The sequence below is a fragment of the Papio anubis genome, chromosome 7 (assembly GCF_008728515.1).
Source record: "Papio anubis isolate 15944 chromosome 7, Panubis1.0, whole genome shotgun sequence".
NCBI classification, from domain to species: domain Eukaryota; kingdom Metazoa; phylum Chordata; class Mammalia; order Primates; family Cercopithecidae; genus Papio; species Papio anubis.
In genome coordinates this window covers 79,791,152-79,810,082 of record NC_044982.1, presented here as the reverse complement: position 1 = coordinate 79,810,082, position 18,931 = coordinate 79,791,152, and the positions used below count along the sequence as shown (strand labels likewise).

The window sequence follows — 18,931 nt, the reverse complement described above, 5'->3', positions numbered from 1 at the left end:
CTAGTTCAATATTAGTGGTTTCATTATAAAAAGAGGAGCTAGGGCCGGGTATGGTGACTCACGCTTGTAATCCCTGCAATTTGGGAGGCTGAGGCGGGCAGATCATTCGAGGTCAGGAGTTCGAGACCAGCCTGGCCAACACAGTGAAACCCTGTCTCTACTAAAAATACAGAAATTAGCCGGGATGGTGGCAGGTGCCTATAATCCCAGCTACTCAGGAGGCTGAGGCAGGAGAATTGCTCAAACCTGGGAGGCGGAGTTTGCAGTGAGCTGAGATTGTGCCACTGCACTCCAGCCTGGGCAATAGAGTGAGACTCAGTCTCGGAAAAAAAAAAAAAAAAAAAAAACAAAAGAAACCAGTACACAGATAGGTATACAGAGGAAAGACCATGTGAAGATACTGGAAAAAGGCCACTATCTCCAAGCCAAGGAAAGATGCTATCAAAAGAAACTAACCCTGTCAACATCTTGATCTAGGACTTTCAGCCCTAGAAATGCAAGTAAATGAATTTCTGTTGTTTAAGCCACCTTGTCTGTGGTGCTTTGTTATGGTAGCCCTAGCAAATGAATATGCTTACCATTTGGTAAAAATGATACTCCAGAAGGATGTGGTACACTTATCATAACTTCATTTATCCTCAATTATACCACCATATTATACCACCATAGTCTCTTTTTTTTTTGCTGTCCTTGGAAAAAAGACTCAATATGGAAACAAAAAGATAACAATATTTTGAGGCACTATTCAAAATGCATGTTAGGTTAACTTTCTATACTAACTCGCCATTGATAGTAATAAATGTTTGATTAAGAAATTAAGACTACCATTATCAGAATTCTGAGTTTATTCTTTTTTTTTTAATTATTATACTTTAAGTTCTAGGGTACATGTGCATAACGTGCAGGTTTGTTACATATGTATATTTGTGCCATGTTGGCGTGCTGCACCCATCAACTCGTCAGCACCCATCAACTCGTCATTTACATCAGGTATAACTCCCAATGCAATCCCTCCCCCTCTGCCTCCCCATGATAGGCCCCGGTGTATGATGTTCCCCTTCCCGAGTCCAAGTGATCTCATTGTTCAGTTCCCACCTATGGGTGAGAACATGCGGTGTTTGGTTTACTGTTCTTGTGATAGTTTGCTGAGAATGATGGTTTCCAGCTGCATCCATGTCCCTACAAAGGACACAAACTCATCCTTTTTTATGGCTGCATAGTATTCCATGGTGTATATGTGCCACATTTTCTTAATCTAGTCTGTCACTGATGGACATTTGGGTTGATTCCAAGTCTTTGCTATTGTGAATAGTGCCGCAATAAACATACGTGTGCATGTGTCTTTATAGCAGCATGATTTAAAATCCTTTGGGTATATACCCAGTAATGGGATGGCTGGGTCATATGGTACTTCTAGTTGGTGGGATTGTAAACTAGTTCAACCATTATGGAAAACAGTATGGCGATTCCTCAAGGATCTGAGTTTATTCTTAAGCAGATGCCGAGATTCCTGTTTAAAGCTCAAGAGCATGTACCAAGTACTACTGTCAGCCTCTTAGGAGTAGACTGAAGCCAAGAAACCTAGGTAATAAGGAGAACAAAGCAATACACTTAGTGGAGAAAGGAGCCTTTGTTCATTTAAGATAAAAACAATTCATTCAAACGTCTGTGTACTTATTTTACTTACCGGTAAACAGTCAGAACAGAATATTTCATTTAATAACTAAATTCTTATTTTCTTTTTCTGGGCTAAATGCAATGACCATAGATTTTGGGCACATTTGTAGCCTGAATATATTGGACACATACAAAAATAAATCTAGCAAATTGAGAGATGAGTATAAAAATATAGCCTGAATTAAAATAATGCTCAGTGTTATTAAAGTGAGTAAATGTTAGTGCAACAAATATGAGATATGTCATTTGTACATTTTCAGAAAGCATTCAGAGACTATAGACATAACTTGATCAGCACCTCTCCATAATAGACTGAAAAATCTAACTTTCATGCAGACTTGAGAAATTATTCAGAATATAAATATAACAATTTATTTATTGACTTTGCATCCTAGGAAATATCAAGAATTGTCTGATATAAATGTAGACCTTGGGCTTGCTAAAATCAATATTTATCTCTTGGGTCAATCAATTTATTGATGTTCACCTTAAAGAGAAGTCAGTATGTATGTAATATCACTGTGGACAAAATTTCAACGTAGAAATGTTATAATCCTGAATTTAGTTTAATTTCCCTGAAAACTTGTTTGTCCTGTCTGATTTTATGTGGTCTCTATCAGGTTCAAACTAAGAGAGTTTAAATCTATTAAATATTTTAGACCATTGTTTCTCATATCACTTAGCAAAGGCAAAAATTATTGCCTTAATGTTTTTTAAAATTGAGTAAGTCCAAAGTAACTCTTACCAGTTTAATTTCTTATAGTGACATTTTCATTGGATACATAGAAATCATTTAAAGCTATACATTGTAATTTCAAATTTCCCAAAGAAACAATGTCATAATTTTAAAATAAGTAAGAGCCAAGAACTATGGTGAGTAGAGGTAGAAACTTCTAAAATTCTTTTATATGGCAATCATCAACTGATTAATTGTGGTAATGTAGAAAAGTACACATCACGTATGAACACAGAATTCAAGTTAATGTCACAAGCTAATGAAAAACAGCAAATTTGCTGTCCATCTACTTGACATATATATTACTTGAGATAATCATTTCTACTTTGCAGCGAATGTCTACCTTCATTACAGAAACTTATGCCTGTTTTTAAATATATTTGATTTATTTTCCCAGTACACTGAATTCATATGTATTTTTCTTTTTACAGTAGTGAATCAAATATATTGAATATTTTTATGTACTCTCCTTGCAACTAATATATATATCTTGCTTAAACTATATATGGCAATCATACATAAATAATCACATGTGATTAATTGACTGCTTATTTTTATTTGCTGTGGATAATTCAACTGTTAGCTGTAACATACCTAACAAAACTTTTTCCATCCCATCTTTTCTATGAAATTATATTAGTTGTTAGAAACAATCAAAATAAAAAGGTTTGTAAAGGCAAATTCACTCTCAAGAGATTTTATATATACAGAATATGATATATATTACCTAGGCCTATAGGTGAGGCCAGTGGATTTGGCATTTACTTTCATATTTCAAGCCATAGGGCAGGAATACATCCACCAAGTTGATTCAGACCCTAAAGTTCTTCTTCTATGCTCTAATCTGCAAGACTGAAACATGGCTATTTCTTTCTTTCTTCTATCTCTTGCCTCTTGGCAACGTGATTGAAGTACAAGGAAATCAACCCTCGTGACTTAACTATGTGACTCACATCCTACTTACTTGCTGATTTTGACCACTAGCTTAGCCCAAACTTGCTTTTCTTTTATTTTCTGTGCTTCATTTAAAACCTGAAACTTTGAATGATTTGATATTTCAGTTTTCACTCGGCTTGTGGATTATATAATAAGTAAACCTCCCAAAATATATTGGCATGGAGAGCTAAAATCCTTTTCCTGACATTTCAGACATTACTGCAATAGCTACATGACAGATATTGTACAAATTAACTATAATTGTCCTTTTCCTTCTCATTGAGTCTTTTTTTCCCTTACATTTATATATTTGGCTAAGGTAGCTTCAGATTGTATCTTCCACAAAAACTACTTTGATTACATCTGGTTAAAACATGTAATACTAATTTAAAGGGCTATGTTATTTTTTGTTAACTTTTTAAATGGAACGTACTATGTTTTAATTGGTTAGTTTGTTTTATCATAGAAATAATCTTAAGCTCTAAGCAAAGATTTTTCTGCTTTAGTTACAGAAATTCTGATAGGAGTATAATGTAAGGCAATGCACTTAAAATATTAACTGGTTGAAATAAATTTTGGAGTAAGTTTTTAGAAAATCAAGTAATATTTATGCTTTCAAAATTTAAGAGTTTTATACCTCTACTTAACCATCAGTTCTTTGGAAAGTCCTTCCCTTGCCCTCACATTGGAATCTTTATTTGTATTATTCGCTTTTCTTGTTCCATACTATTTTCTTCAATGAACTTATCACAATTTGTAATCCTATATTTATTTATATTTTTATTTGCTCAGTAAAGAATTGTCTTTTGGGCCTGGTGTGGTGGTTCACGCATGTAATCCCAGCACTTTGGGAGACCGCGGCAGGCAGATCGACTCGAGGAGGTAAGGGGTTTGAGACCGGACAGACCAACATGGCAAAACCCTGTTTCTACTAAAAATACAAAAAGTAGCGGAGTGTGGTGGTGCCTGCCTGTAGTCCCAGCTACTTGGAAGGCTGAGACACGAGAATTGCTTGAACTGGGGAGGCAGAGATTGCAGTGAGCCAAGATTGAGACACTGCACTCCAGCCTGGGACAGAGTGAGATCTGTCTCTAAATAAATAAATAAATAAATAAAAATAAAAATGTCTTCTTAACTAACTCACCAACTCGAAGTGCTCAGGAATCATATAGATTTTGTTCATCAATGTAAATCCTGGGCATAGTAGAGTTTTACAGTATTTGACACAATAAATGTTTGTTAAAGGAATTAAATAAGAATGTTAGTGAAGTAACAGAAAGAAGATGAGAAAGAAAGAGGGAGAAGGGAATGAAGAGGAGGAGGAGAAGAGGAGAGGAGCAAGGAGGTGGCATTGAGGAAGGGAAAGGAGGAGGAGGAGAAGGAGAAGGAGAAAAAGGATGTAAGGAAGGAGGGAAGGAGGAGAAAGAAGAGGAGAAGGTGGAAAAGGAGTAGGACAGCTAGAGGAGAACAATGGTAATTTTTATGAAGTGGATATGCACTAGCTATGTAATCTTCACAGAAAAACTATCAGATAGTTTCCACTGAAGAAAATATTAGCATAAAAGTTTAGTAACTTACTTATGATGACATCCCAAATGGCAGAGCTGGATCTTGAGTTCAGGCATAATGACCTCAATCTGGCCAGTTGTGCCCTGTTCTGAATGGAAAGACTATGAAATATTTCGCAAGCTGTTTGTGGCACTCATTGCATCTTTTCCCAAGGCAGTTGTGGTGTAAAATTAGGTTTACATGAAAGCTGTAGTATAATGTTGTATAGTTCCATAAGCCACGTGTAAAAGTTGAATTTTTCAGGCACTAAACAGATTTACTTTATTCTTTTAATACAAATATATTTCTTCAGAAAACCTAGTTGCAGTGGCTGTGATTGTTCTTCTTGGGGTTTATCTGTAACTCCAAGTCTATGAGTTGTACCCTTACCTGTCCAGCTATGTCAGATAGAATTCTATCCAAAGTTTTCTGAAGTTTTGAAATTCTTATATGAACCACTAATAGGATATAGAATAATTAAATCTATATATTACCTTAAGCTATAGGGTTGGTCTGTGCTTTGCAAGTAAAGAAACAAGTCAACATACTACTCTTAACTTCCCTCCCTTCTAATAAACTGATTTGTGTCTTGACTTCCACTCAATTTGTCCTGTCTTTGAAGAAAAAGTGCTCCTGGTTTCCAAAGCTAGCCATTCTATCCTTAATTGAATTCATTCTTATTATTGATTGCATTCATTATTATTCTCAGTTTCATAATTGTAGTCCCATAATTTATTACTCAATTAATATCTTTCTTTATATTCACCAGATTTTCTGAAGTCAGCACTCATATTTCAAATGTTAATAAATAAAACAAAACTTTTTTATCATGCCCTGCTTCCCTTCCCTCACCTCATATCTTTTCTTAAGTTTACTAAATTTTTTGGAAGACTATTTTACATTGCTGTCTCCGTTTCTTTTTTTTTTTTTTGTTTGTTTGTTTGTTTGTTTGTTTTGAGACGGAGTCTCGCTCTGCGGCCCAGGCTGGAGTGCAGTGGCCGGATCTCAGCTCACTGCAAGCTCCGCCCCCTGGGTTTACACCATTCTCCTGCCTCAGCCTCCCGAGTAGCTGGGACTACAGGTGCCCGCCACCTCGCCCGGCTAGTTTTTTGTATTTTTTTTAGTAGAGACGGGGTTTCACCGTGTTAGCCAGGATGGTCTTGATCTCCTGACCTCGTGATCCGCCCGTCTCGGCCTCCCAAAGTGCTGGGATTACAGGCTTGAGCCACCGTGACCGGCCTGTCTCCGTTTCTTTACCATCCATTTATATGTTTTTTTAGGGCTTCTGTCTCCTATACTTTATTGAAACTACCAAATCGGAGGTCATCAGTAATGTATTTTTTGCCATGTCTAGTCATTCTTAGTTCTCATTTTCCCCAAATTTTCTGCTGTATTTGATAGTTACTGGACACTCTTCATTCTTTAATCTTTCTGTTCCAATGATTCTCTGACATTGTTCTTTAGTTAGTTTTATCTTATTTCTTTAACTCTGACCAAAGAGGTAAAAAAGCTATATTTTGCTACTCTTGCTTTTAATGTGGATCCTTGTCAATTTCACCATTGAGTTTATTACCTTTTCACCCCTTACATATCACAGTTTTCTTGGGGGGGGGGGGGTGGTTGATTAATCCTTACATATAAAATCTATCCCTTTCTGGTCTTGGTCTTTTTATTGTTTAATGTCTTTCTTTCCCCTCAGAAATATCATGCCCTTACTTCTGAGCAATAACTGGCAACTCTGCATGTGTTTCTTGAAATTTGAATTCTAATTCCCAATAAGTTGCATATCTTAAAGCCAAATTGAATGCAATCCAGTATAGTTAATACTTCATCTTTCCAGTCACTCATGAAAAGAAGTAGTTATCCTTAAGTCATTCATTGCCATCATCCTTGCAACTGTTAAATGACTACATTCTGTTTGTTCTACCTGCATGATGGTGCTTCACCAGTCTATCATTTAATTTTTTTCTTCCTCCTGTAGAGCACGCAATGACATTACCTCATACCCCGAATATTCTTGTAGTTTTCTAATTGGTATCTCTGTCTTCAGACTTTCAATATACTACACTACCTTTTACACAGGGTCCAGAATTAGCTACTTAAAATGTAGGTCAGAGTGCATATCACTTTTTTTAAATAAAGAAAAAAATGACAACTGCCTATGGCCTACAAAATACAGCCAAATTACCTAAAATGACATCCATAGGCTACTACAACGGATCTCTGTATGCTTGTTCAGATTACTTCTGAATGCATATTCTTTCATTAAGCTTAACTTTAGCCATTTTCTCAGTATACCATGTACTTTCATGCACTTATTATGCTATTGGTCCTAATTAACTTGGAATATGTTTTTCTTACTTTCTTCCCTGTCACTGAGAGACCATCAGTACTCAAAGTGTTAAATTAGTTTATTCCACCTTATATTGTGATCCTCTTCCTTTCTATTTTGTTAAAAACTTCTAAAGCAGAAATAATGTTATTACTAATTGTATTCTTCACTTCATCCCCCACCACATACATAACACACACACACTTTGTCTCTGGTACATAGACAGTGTTTATTAAACATTTTTTGGAATGTTACTGTAAAGATACGAGACTTTATAGACCCATGAAAATTAGTTTGGCACTTTAAGGTCACATTTTTTCATGCAAGAATTATTTTACGTAGAATAAAGTATAATTTGGAAAAAAAAAAAAAAGACTAGTTATCCAAAAAGGCTCCATTCAATAACCTCCTTTTACAATAGCCTGTGTAACATGCCTGATATTCACAAAAAAACTGGGCTTCATCCTCAGGGCTCTTCACCAGATCCTCCACTAAGGCCATTACTTTCAGAATGTACAACCTGCAAGCGAATATTCATGATCAACTTAATTACTAGGACCACTGGAATCTAGGTAGTTGTTGCCACCACTGCTTGTTCTTTGCTAGTGTGTAGTGGAAGAAGTAGTGAGAGTAGAGTGTTCAGAAAGGCAAGCATGGAATGATTATTTAACAGAATATTTGACAAATGTCAGAAAAGCTGTTACATATATAAAGCTAAAAATGAAAAAACCCTCAAATTTGCTTGTAAATCCAATGCAACTATTATTAATAAAAACTCATATGTAGCCCCTTAAAATATATGTTTGACCAAATGCCTCTCAAATGTTTAACTTAATTATTCAATAATTTTATTTAAATTAGTAATAGGAAAATTTGAAAATATACATAAACAAAAAAAATGGAAAAATAAAATCCTGTTTTTAACACTATCCAGAAGGTAGCATACTCGGCTACACAGTTGCATATTTTTTAAACAGAAAATTGGAACTTAAACTAAATTTGTTCTTTTTGCTTACAACATATTTGGAACATCTTCTTATGCTATTAAATGCAATATTTATATTTAATCATTGCATATTATCTAATTGCAGCAATTTGCTCTAGTTTATTTAATCAACCCATGAATGTTCAGTTTCTAAAACTGCTTGCACATAAATTGTAAAAATTTTGACCAAGAATTTGGTAGAATATATTTGGGAGGAAAAGAAAAACAAGGAGAGCGAGCGGATTTGAGAAGGCACACTAAATCCTGTGTCCTCCCAGGGCATATTTCTGGCTCTAGTATCCCTGCCTCACAATCATACTGAAAAAAAACAAAAAACAAATATATATATATATGTGTGTGTGTGTGTGTATCCATCATATATATCTCCATCATATATATATTATATAGAATATATAGAATATATATACATACTGCCTGAAAATCCAACTGATTTAAAGTCTTTTGATGCCTCAAAGTACAGTTCCAGACATCAGAAATGAAATCTCAATCTGTGCCAGTTAAATGTTAAATAACTGTATTTCATTATTAATGCAAAAAATATTTTATTCATTACACATACCAAAGAGATCAGAGTTCATTCATTCTTCCATTCATTAAACACAGCTATGACAGCCTTTCTGTGTCTCTAGGATAGGAAGAAAAGAGAAAAATGAATATTATCATTTTTAATATGTGAAATAGGAAATGGAGGCAATTTGGGTGGTCAAGTGACTCAATCCAAGTAACTCCTATAGTTTCTCTTTTAGTGCCCAGTTGACCAGAGTTGCTTTAACTCAGTCTGTTTCTTCTCTCATCGAGCCACTCACCTTCCTGTGCTCCCTGTGTGTCCTGCATCCACACCTTTGATCCTGCTGGTCTTTCTTTGCAGAAGGGTGAAAACTACACGCTGATGATGAAGACTCAACTACTTATTAAACTTTCCCTCGTCCCTTTTCTGAGAGTTTTCCAAACTACATTCCAAGATTTGCTCTTTACAAGTAATAGACATTTCATGGGGGAAAATAAAAAGACTTCCATGCTTAAAAAGACCTAACAACTCTTGGAAACTCTTATTTACATAATTCTGATAGGGTTCACTAGAGTAGCAGGATTTGAAAACACCAATGTGAGAATCACACAGGAGCTCGTCAGGCTAGATTAGTCTAGTTTTACACACTCCTAACACCTTCTGCTACTCATTCACAACATTTTCCCAATTATAGTTCAAACAATTATTTGTTCACGTATTCCGCATAGAATGTAAGGTTCTTGAAGGCAGGGACCATGTTTTTCTTTTTTACTTCTACATTCCAGAGTAAAACACAGATTAAAATAGCACAAAGCAGAAACTATAAAATGGAGGTTGAATGAATAAATAACTGAATGAATCTTCATGAGAGGATAGAATACATAGTTTTCTCAGGTATATCTGACCAGAAAACCCTTCTTTTGTGGACTACCTATTAACATTTCATCCCATTTACTTTTCTACTTGAATTTGTTGGTGGAACTTCGGATTATCTTGTGTACAATACCCAATTGTCCTCTTTTGTTTTCTGTTTGGAGTGGGACCACCTCAGTGTACCAGGTGTCCAAATCAAAATATAGAGATCGTCCTTAACTGATCTCATCCATGTCTAATTCCATTAACTCCCAGCCCTTTTTGCTTCTACCTATCTTCATTTGCTTTTTTTTAAACCCAGTTTTTGAGACCCTAGCATAAGCCAAGAAAATACATCTTTTACAATAGTATCAGAACTGTTTTTTCTTGCTGCCCCACAATCACTAATCCATCATAAGAACCAGTTTTTGTCATACGAATCTCCTGTTTAAAATATTTTTAGACTTTGAACAATTTGTACAACTCTGTACTTACATCTTGATTTCCCCATTACACTGCCTGATTCACTCTATACTCCAGTGCTGTTGAATGTTGTTGGTTCCCTAACGGCAGCATATTCATTTTAGCTTCTGATTTTTGGACTGTCATATAGGGCCTCACAGCTGTGCACTGCATGAGTCTAACACTGTGATGTGAGTGGGGTCCCCTAGAGATGTGCAGCACAACGTCCCTACCTGATGACTCTTTTTTCTTCATCATGGAATCCTTTGTGACATTTTTTCTTGTTTCTTATCCTTCTTGTTTTTGATTAGTCATCTCATGCACACTCCCTGATCATTGGGCACCTCTGCTTTGTACCTCCAAAGCATACTTATATTTATTCTGTCATAGCACTTGTCACTGTCTTCTATCTATCTTCTTCTCCATCTAGACCGAAAGAACCATGGAAGCCAGGCCTCTGCTAGCCTACATGTTGCATACCGAACATCTTCCCAGTGCCTAGAAAGCCCTGCATCCTCAGAGCCTTTGTTGTTGCTATTCTCCCACCTGCAGTGTCTTTCCTACACAGCCACAAGGCTTTCTCCTTCGCCTCCTTCAGGCGTTTACTTGGGTATCAACTTCTTAGGTCCCTGACCACCTTATGGTAACCCCACCTCTTCTGTCCCTAATTTTCTTCTTTTCTTGCTTAATTTTGTCTCTATCCCAGATCAGCTGAACTAGGTACCAGCTTTCAGACTAGTCAACCAGGACAACAAACCAAAAATGAAAGTATTAGACCTTTGGATCACTTGCTGCTGGAGTATAAGTGAAAGAATAAATTAGAGAAAGTGTAGACTCCCCCTCCATCCCACTTCTTTCCATTTTCCCCCACGGAAAGACACAGAGGTTGAAGGTCAGGAGGATGAACACGGATGTAAAGATTGTCTCACTGCCAAGGAAACCTGGAACAAAGGTTCCTGTAGTTTAATGGACATGGGAACTATGGGGAAAAGGAAAGAAAAGGACCAGGAGTGGGAAATGTATTGAGAACAGATGGTCCTTGACTTATGTTGGTACAGCTTATGATTTTTTTAATTTAAGGTGAGTTTATTGGAGCATTAAGTGCATTTTCCAGTTATAATATTTTTCCTTTTATTTTCTAGTTAGAATGGGTTTATCAAGACATAACAGCATTGTAAGTCGAGCAGCATTGAGTCAGAGTGAAAAGGATCTTTGAGACTGGTGATCTTCGCACTCCACCAGGAGTTTTAGACAGAGAACTCTGGAGAAAGCCTTCCATAGAGGCCTTGAAATGAAGGTTTCTGAGCTAGGGATTTGGATATGCATAAAGCATGGCTGGCTAAGGGGGTCTGAAACTGTGACTGGAACTCCCTTCAGAGATGTAATGCGCTGGTTGCAGCAAGTCGGCTGTGGGTATAACAGCTTTCCCATATGAGACATGGCAAATAAAGCCTTGATAATTTCCTGTGGTTGGACCCGAAGTCACACATAGGTTTTTAGCCAGGAGCCAGACTCTCCTGTTTCATTAACAGTTATCACTTTTATCATACTGTATGTTACAAATACACATTTTGTTTGTTTTCTGTATCTTTCACTAGCTTCATGAGGGCAGGGGAATTTTGCTGTTTGCTATTGCATTGCTAATGTATAGAAAAGTGCCTGGTATATGGTAGATCATTAAAAAATGTTTATTCAATGAATGAATTAGTTTTACTTTATATGTGCCTTTTTGTCTTTGCAACTAAACTATAAATTTTCTTGAGGATCGAGACCTTGTCACATATTTCTTGCTATATGTATACCTTCTGAATCAGATAGTATAGTTTAAATGTTATAAATATTATTCACTGGATTCACTTGTAATTTTCACCCTGTATCTTAAGGTAACACTTTAGAGTTACAGGGATAAAGTCTAATATTTTCTTTATTTCAAAATTTGAAAAATTTTAAAACAGGTGTCATTTATTTCCCTAACTTTTGTTTTTTCCAAGTTAAATCTCTCTCCTCTCCTTAACCATTTATCATATAGCAATGGAGTTGTGATGGCTAATTTTATTTGTCAACTTTTCTGGGTCACTGTGGGCAGATATTTGATCAAACATTAGTCTAGATATTTCTGTGAAAGTAATTTTAAATAAGATTAACATTTAAATCAGCAGACTTTGAGTAGAGTAGGTTACCCTTCATAAGGTGGGAAAGTCTTATTTAATCAGTTAGGACCTTAAGAAAAAGATTGACCTTTCCCAAAGAAGAGGGAATTCTGCCAACAGACTGCCTTTGGACTTGAATTTCAACATCAACTCTTCTCTGGATCTCCAGTTTCTGTAATTGTGTGAGTCGGTTCCCTCAACTCTCCCTGTCTCCTCTCTCTCTCTCTCTAGGGTAGAGAGAAATTTGAAGGAATTGACTCACATATATATGTATATATGCACACATATACCAGACATACACACAGTCACGCATAAACACAGACATCCACACAGAGACACACACACACATATCCTGATTCTTTTGCTCTGGAGAACCATGACAAATACAGGAACCCCGTTTTTCACCCTCCTATTAGTTCTGGAACCACTACACCCCATCAGTGTTCCACCTAATTGATATTAATATCTGGAGCAGACACAGTGCTCCAAATACAGTCTTATCGATGCAAGCTACAGGGACATTGTTGACTCCCTTGCTAAACACTGTTCTATGAAAATGCAATATATTTTTGTTGGCTCATGTTAAATCTCTTATTAATTAAAAATTATCTAATATAAGCTTTTATGTTGTGTCAGGAATTGCGTTAGGAGATGTGAATATGGAGCTACAAGGTAGGGTCCCATTTATCCAAGGACATGAACATCTCTTTCCTATTCACAATCTCTGCTATCCTGTATCTGTGGTTGACTTTTAAATTTAGGTGTTAGACTTTATATTTATCTTCCAGAATTCCTTCTTGCTCAATTTGATCTACTGTTTCAAACTTCATGACAAAAAAAAATTGATTTTTTTCATCATGATTCTGTCATCCGATATTTGACTACCTCTCCAAATTGATACACATCCTTTCTATGTCTACATCTATTTTTAAACTAAAATTGTGAATAAGGCTCACAATTCAATTCACAGATTCAAAAATGAGCCATTTAATCATCATCATTTGACAATAATTGTTCAACTAACACATATCCACATAATTTACAAAAATCCTCTGTACATCTATCTTGTTCACAAAGACACCAACAAAACACTGCATTAAGTGCCTCATTGAAATGCAGATTCACTATGTCTAAATAATTTAATTAATTTGGTATAATTTATTCTTAGTGAACTCAAAGTGGCTCTCAGTGATTGCTTCTTCCTTTTCTAGGTGTTCATGAGCCATCTGTTTAATTATATGTCTTGGAATTTTGCTGGGAATTGATGGATTGCTCCATGATATATAATTGTGGTATGTCCATTTAAATTTTACATGAGAGAAGCAGAAAATATATTGATCTGTACACCATTTTCTAGCACTCTTTCCATTCACTACAATTATCCACATGCTGCTTACATTGATGCTGTAATTGTGTAAGAAATAGGAGCTGCCTCATGGAACCCAAAGGCAGGAATGTATTTTAGAAATCAACCACACATCAGTCCACTTGAAGGGAGCTCAGTAAGTTCTCTTAATCTGTTGTCTCTCCTCTCCTTTTCACATTATCTTTTTTTCTCATCCATATTCATTTGTACAGAGAAAATTTATGTTTTCTAGTTAAAATAGTAGATAATGACTAATATGAATAACTCTAAAATTTACAACCACTCTATTTCAGAAAGTGGCCTATAAGCTGAAATCACTTATTTCATATTCTATGCAGAAAGGATTTTTGATTCACTTGGCTGAGGTTTCAATGTCTGGATTAACTAATGTTGTCAAGGAAATGGAATAATGCTGTATGAATATGACTGTCCCATTTTCAAGCGGAAGTAAACCGTAGAGTGGAGCTTTCAGAACTAGAGATGATGTACAGACAACCCAGTAGGTATACATCACATACAATGTATCATTCAGATATCCAAGGACAAAAAACACAGGGCAACCTACACACGTGAGGCCTGGAATTGGAAGCCGGTATCTGAAACTGCTTTGTGTCTTTCTAGGGAGATCTGGCTTCTCATCTATACTTTTCTTTATACACATTCCTCATGGTCTTTATGCTCCCAGAATACTTGGATTCTTTGGCTACTCATGGTCATGAGTCCTCCATGACTTCACTGTGCAAATAGCTTAGAGTTACGATGCTGATCCTTGCATAACCGAAAATGACTCTTCACTTCTGTTGCTTACCATCATCTGACTAGCTACTCTTTCTGAGGTTTTGCGTTAAGATTATATAGAGAATGAATCTGCTTAGTTACTAGTTGTTAGTTGATTGGTTAGGGATTTTTGTCAAGATTCCCATTGGTGAGAAGGGGACCAAGGCAGGGCGTTTTGATGGATGCTTTTGCTAAAATAGAATACAAATTGTCTATTCCTAAACATATTTACCTCTTATAATAGGTAGAGTCATCTAGATATCTTTTCTTTGAACTTGGTTTATCTTTAGTAGTATGAAGAAAAGTTTTCACCGTAGATGAATTGAGGATTAAATATCTATACTTGCCTACTATTTTGGTTAATATGAAATTATCAGCTTCAACCACTATAATTAATTATCTTTTTGAAAAGGTGCCTTGAACATGGGTGATACATTTTTATTATCTTCAATTATCTTAATAGCTCTATGCTGAACTTTATATTTCTGGAGACTCCTTAATCTCCTTGAGCCTAACCTCAGTTTTCTCTTCAATAAAATAGTTATAGAAACACCTGTCATAGCATCAACTATGGGAACAACCAAGCATCTTGTTTCCACATAAAAGATGTTCAAAATATAAGAATCTTGCTCACACCTATAATCCCAACATTTTGGGAGGTTGAGGTGAGTGAATCAACTGAGGTCAGGAGTTTGAGGCCAGCCTGGACAATATGGTGAAGATCCTCTCTACTAAAAACACAAAAATTAGCCGGGCGTGGTGGTACACACCTGTAATCGTAGCTACTCAGGAGGCTGAGGCAGGAGAATTGCTTGAACCTGGGAGGCAGAGGTTGCAGTGAGCCAAGATTGAGCCACTGCACTCCAGCCTAGGTGACCGAGGTAGACACCATCTCAAAACCAAAACAAAAACGTAGAAATGTTTTTCCGTTCTCACTATTACAGTGCAGGAATGTGTATATAGCTATGATAGTTTCTTTTTTTTTGAGACGGAGTCTCGCTCTGTCGCCCAGGCTGGAGTGCAGTGGCGCGATCTCGGCTCACCGCAAGCTCCGCTCTCGGGTTCACGCCGTTCTCCTGCCTCAGTCTCCCGAGTAGCTGGGACTACAGGCGCCCGCCACCTCGTCCGGCTAGTTTTTTGTATTTTTTAGTAGAGACGGGGTTTCACCGTGGTAGCCAGGATGGTCTCGATCTCCTGACCTCGTGATCGGCCTGTCTAGGACTCCCAAAGTGCTGGGATTACAGGCTTGAGCCACCGCGCCTGGCCTAGCTATGATAGTTTCTTTCATGTACTTTTCTCTCTTGTTTCTACCTCATTGAATTCATTTATAATTTTCTTATCAGAATTTCTTTTTCAAAACCTCTAATTTTTTTATAAGTCTAAGGTGGTAGAATCACTCACATCTACTCTCTGAAATTTTTGAAATCTGCTTTTCTAAAGTCCTAAGTATCTGTCAGACTGCGCCGAGTGTTTCCTTTCTTTGCTATTTCAAGCACTAAGATGACAACTTGACTTTCTCCCAAGGTTCCTGGCACTTGAATTTCATGAACCAGTTTTTTCTTTTGGTCAAAGTTAAGTCCAGAGAAACAGTTGTCCTCATTGCTTCATCAACTCGCTGAGAGACAAAATTTTCAACAAAATTCATTGATATTTCAGCTATAGCCTGCCTACTTCTAGGTCATTCTCACATCAAAATCATTTATACCTCTCCCTCCTATATTCCTGAGCATGGTATAATTCACTGTTTCTCAAACTGTCTTTAGAGAATAGAATGCAGTTTTACGGTATGGGAGTACTCTATAAGAATTTTAAATGTGGATTTAAAAAAAAATTTGCTGATAAAAATACAAATTAATGTAATCACAGTCTGGATTATTATTTCAATTCCTAGATTTGCGTGCATATTTATGATTTTGTGGATGTCAATTATCACCTAAAATGACACTGAATTTAATATTACTGTACTGCCTGTAGGGATGGCGTGTCTTAATATCAAGATTAAAACAATAATTTCATGTATATTGTTGCTGAATTATTTGGCCTGTTGTAACACATAATTCCTTTTGCAAAGTAAATTTGCAATTAAAAGACATTTCCACAGCATAAAAACTTTAGTTTCTTAAGTTTTTCAATAGATTAAAACGTTGATTTGACCTCATGAAAAAGACAGTGCAGTATGAGTTCAATTGTCACTGGCTAATGAGTAAAGAACAGAGGAAGTGAACTCAGCATATAAATAATGCATCTCCATCAAATGAAGACCTTGCTGTACTGTGGGAATAAAGGTGTAACAGAGTTTGAAGAGAAAGAGTGGAGGAAGACTTGAATTATCACGTGGAACACATTTTTTTTTTTTTAAATAAAAGCAGGACAATACATTTCATATCTGCCTTGTTTTAATTTTAGAAAAACAAATTATTACATAGAATAATTTGAATGTTTTTGGTTATGTTCGCCATTGCTTTAATTTAGACTATTCCTTATACATTTTAACTTTATAGTTGTGTTAGGATAGGGTAGGTGTTAGAGATTCAGTGGTGTGTATAAAAATTCTTTTTCCTGTCCTGGTAGAGCATTGCTAGCAAAGTCAGGAACATCATGAAACCTTGCGACTCCTGCAATGCTGCTTTTCACCTCAGGACATTGGACTATCTGCTAAGATGACACATGAATGAAGCAACATCTTCTCATTGCCTTCCCACCACTCATATAGCTGCTCTGTATGATGGAGTCTAATATCAAGCTTTGTGGTTGCAGCAAAAGGGTTAAATTAGAAATATAGCTACCTTTGAGTATAGATTTATTTAAGGAAAGTCTTTAAGCAGTCAGATGACTGTGTGGATGGTCTCAGATTGTGGGTGAAAGTGAAAGAAGGTGAGGCGAAGATGAAAAAATAAAAGATGTGCCTGGAAGAAAAAGAAGAGGAGAAGGAAGAAAAAAAAAAAGAAGGGAAAAAGGAAGATGAGAAGGAAGGAAAAAAAGAGGAAAAGGTGAAAAATATAAAGAGAGAACACAAAGTCCATATGAAGTTGACATTAATAATGTAACCTAAAATAATTCTAAAAATACAACACAATTAAATCAAAGTAGAATATATACTTGTTTCTTAATGTTTCATTTTCTTCCATCTCCTTGATTTTTTATCATTCAATCACGTGTTATAGTAATTTATGTTTGAGCCATAAATATTTAGATTATAAATCATTACATTTCATGGTATATAGACACTCATTAAATTTTTAAAATACGTACATATATGGTAATAAAATTTGATGCAAAGACAAAAATTTTAGGATTTAGTATGTGAAATTTATTGTCAAAAAAGCAGCTAATTGCCTTCTAAGGGGTTAGATGAAAAAATAAGTAAAAACAAGAAATGCAGGTTTCAATAAATATCAATTAACACTTGATTCTGATAATCGTTTTTAAAATGTTATTTACCATTCCAAGTAATCATCAATAAAATTAAAAACAGATATAATTTATATATAACACACGGGAGAATGTAAAAGTAGAAAAAATGTAGTCTATTCAGAAAAAGTTGACTGAAATAAGATAAAATATATGAATTATAATATGAATGAGATTAATGTCTTCATTAAAATACATAATAATTGTTCAAGTCAAACATTTAAAAGAATATGACCACATGCTGTTTACGAGAGATGCTTGAAAAACAAAGTAATTAAACATATAAATATTTTAAACAAGCATAAACTATTAAAAAGGGAATGTGTATTAGTAGTAATAACATCAAATGGGTAAGGCTATTTTATCTTGGCTGCAGTTTAAATCAAAGGATCATTGAAATATGAATAAGAGTTCTTATAAAGTAATCTGACAAAGGATTAATGTGTAAAACCTAAATAAAAGAAATCAAAACCAGAAACTCTATAGTATACATATAGAAAAAATGCCTTTGTTAAAGACAATGAAACACCTATAATACAAGTCAAATATGCTGAATAAGAAATGTAAATATTTTATTATAAATGGTTTCTCAACTCCACAGAGAAAAACATGATTTTGTGAGAGGTAATCATTTGAAAATAAAATCAACTCATACCTGTTTTCAGGCAACTTACAATATAAATTCAATTTAGTATGAATTAATGATCTAAAGTTGTCAAATAATTTGAGGATAAACTACACATAATATTAGACTCTAGGAAATTCATAATAAGCATTTGTCATATTAAAACTCCTGGGCCTTTTTTCACTAGTGAGGCTTGCTTTTCTGTATGATCATAGAATATTCTTCCACATGATAATATCATATTAACATGGAACTAAAATTTTGCTGAAATAACTTTGGCAAGTGCTATGCTAAAGACAAAGCTGATTACTGTCATTATTATTCATTATTTTTTGGAAGACGTAGCTAATGTTTTAAAACAAAATTTTAAAATGTATAGATTTTGAAATAAATATTGCCCAAGTCATTGTTCGTTTGTAGATAATAAGTACCTACCTGAGAAACCCAAGAGGATCAACTGAAATTCTTTTTTATGTCCTTCCAGCTTTTATTTTAGGTTCAAGGGGTTCATGTGTAGGTTTGTAACATGAGTAAATTGCTTGTCA

At 35.4% G+C, this 18,931-nt stretch overlaps 1 long non-coding RNA gene across 2 annotated transcripts in view; it reads left to right on the top strand.

The window, feature by feature from the left end:
* Positions 1 to 1,411: 1,411 nt before the first annotated feature.
* LOC103886158 overlaps positions 1,412 to 18,931 on the top strand; it is a 58,771-nt gene continuing 41,251 nt past the window's right edge. For both annotated transcript variants that reach the window (XR_002523281.2, XR_002523280.2), the window contains exon 1: positions 1,412 to 4,231. This is a non-coding gene — a long non-coding RNA (uncharacterized LOC103886158). The remainder of the gene's footprint in view (positions 4,232 to 18,931) is intronic.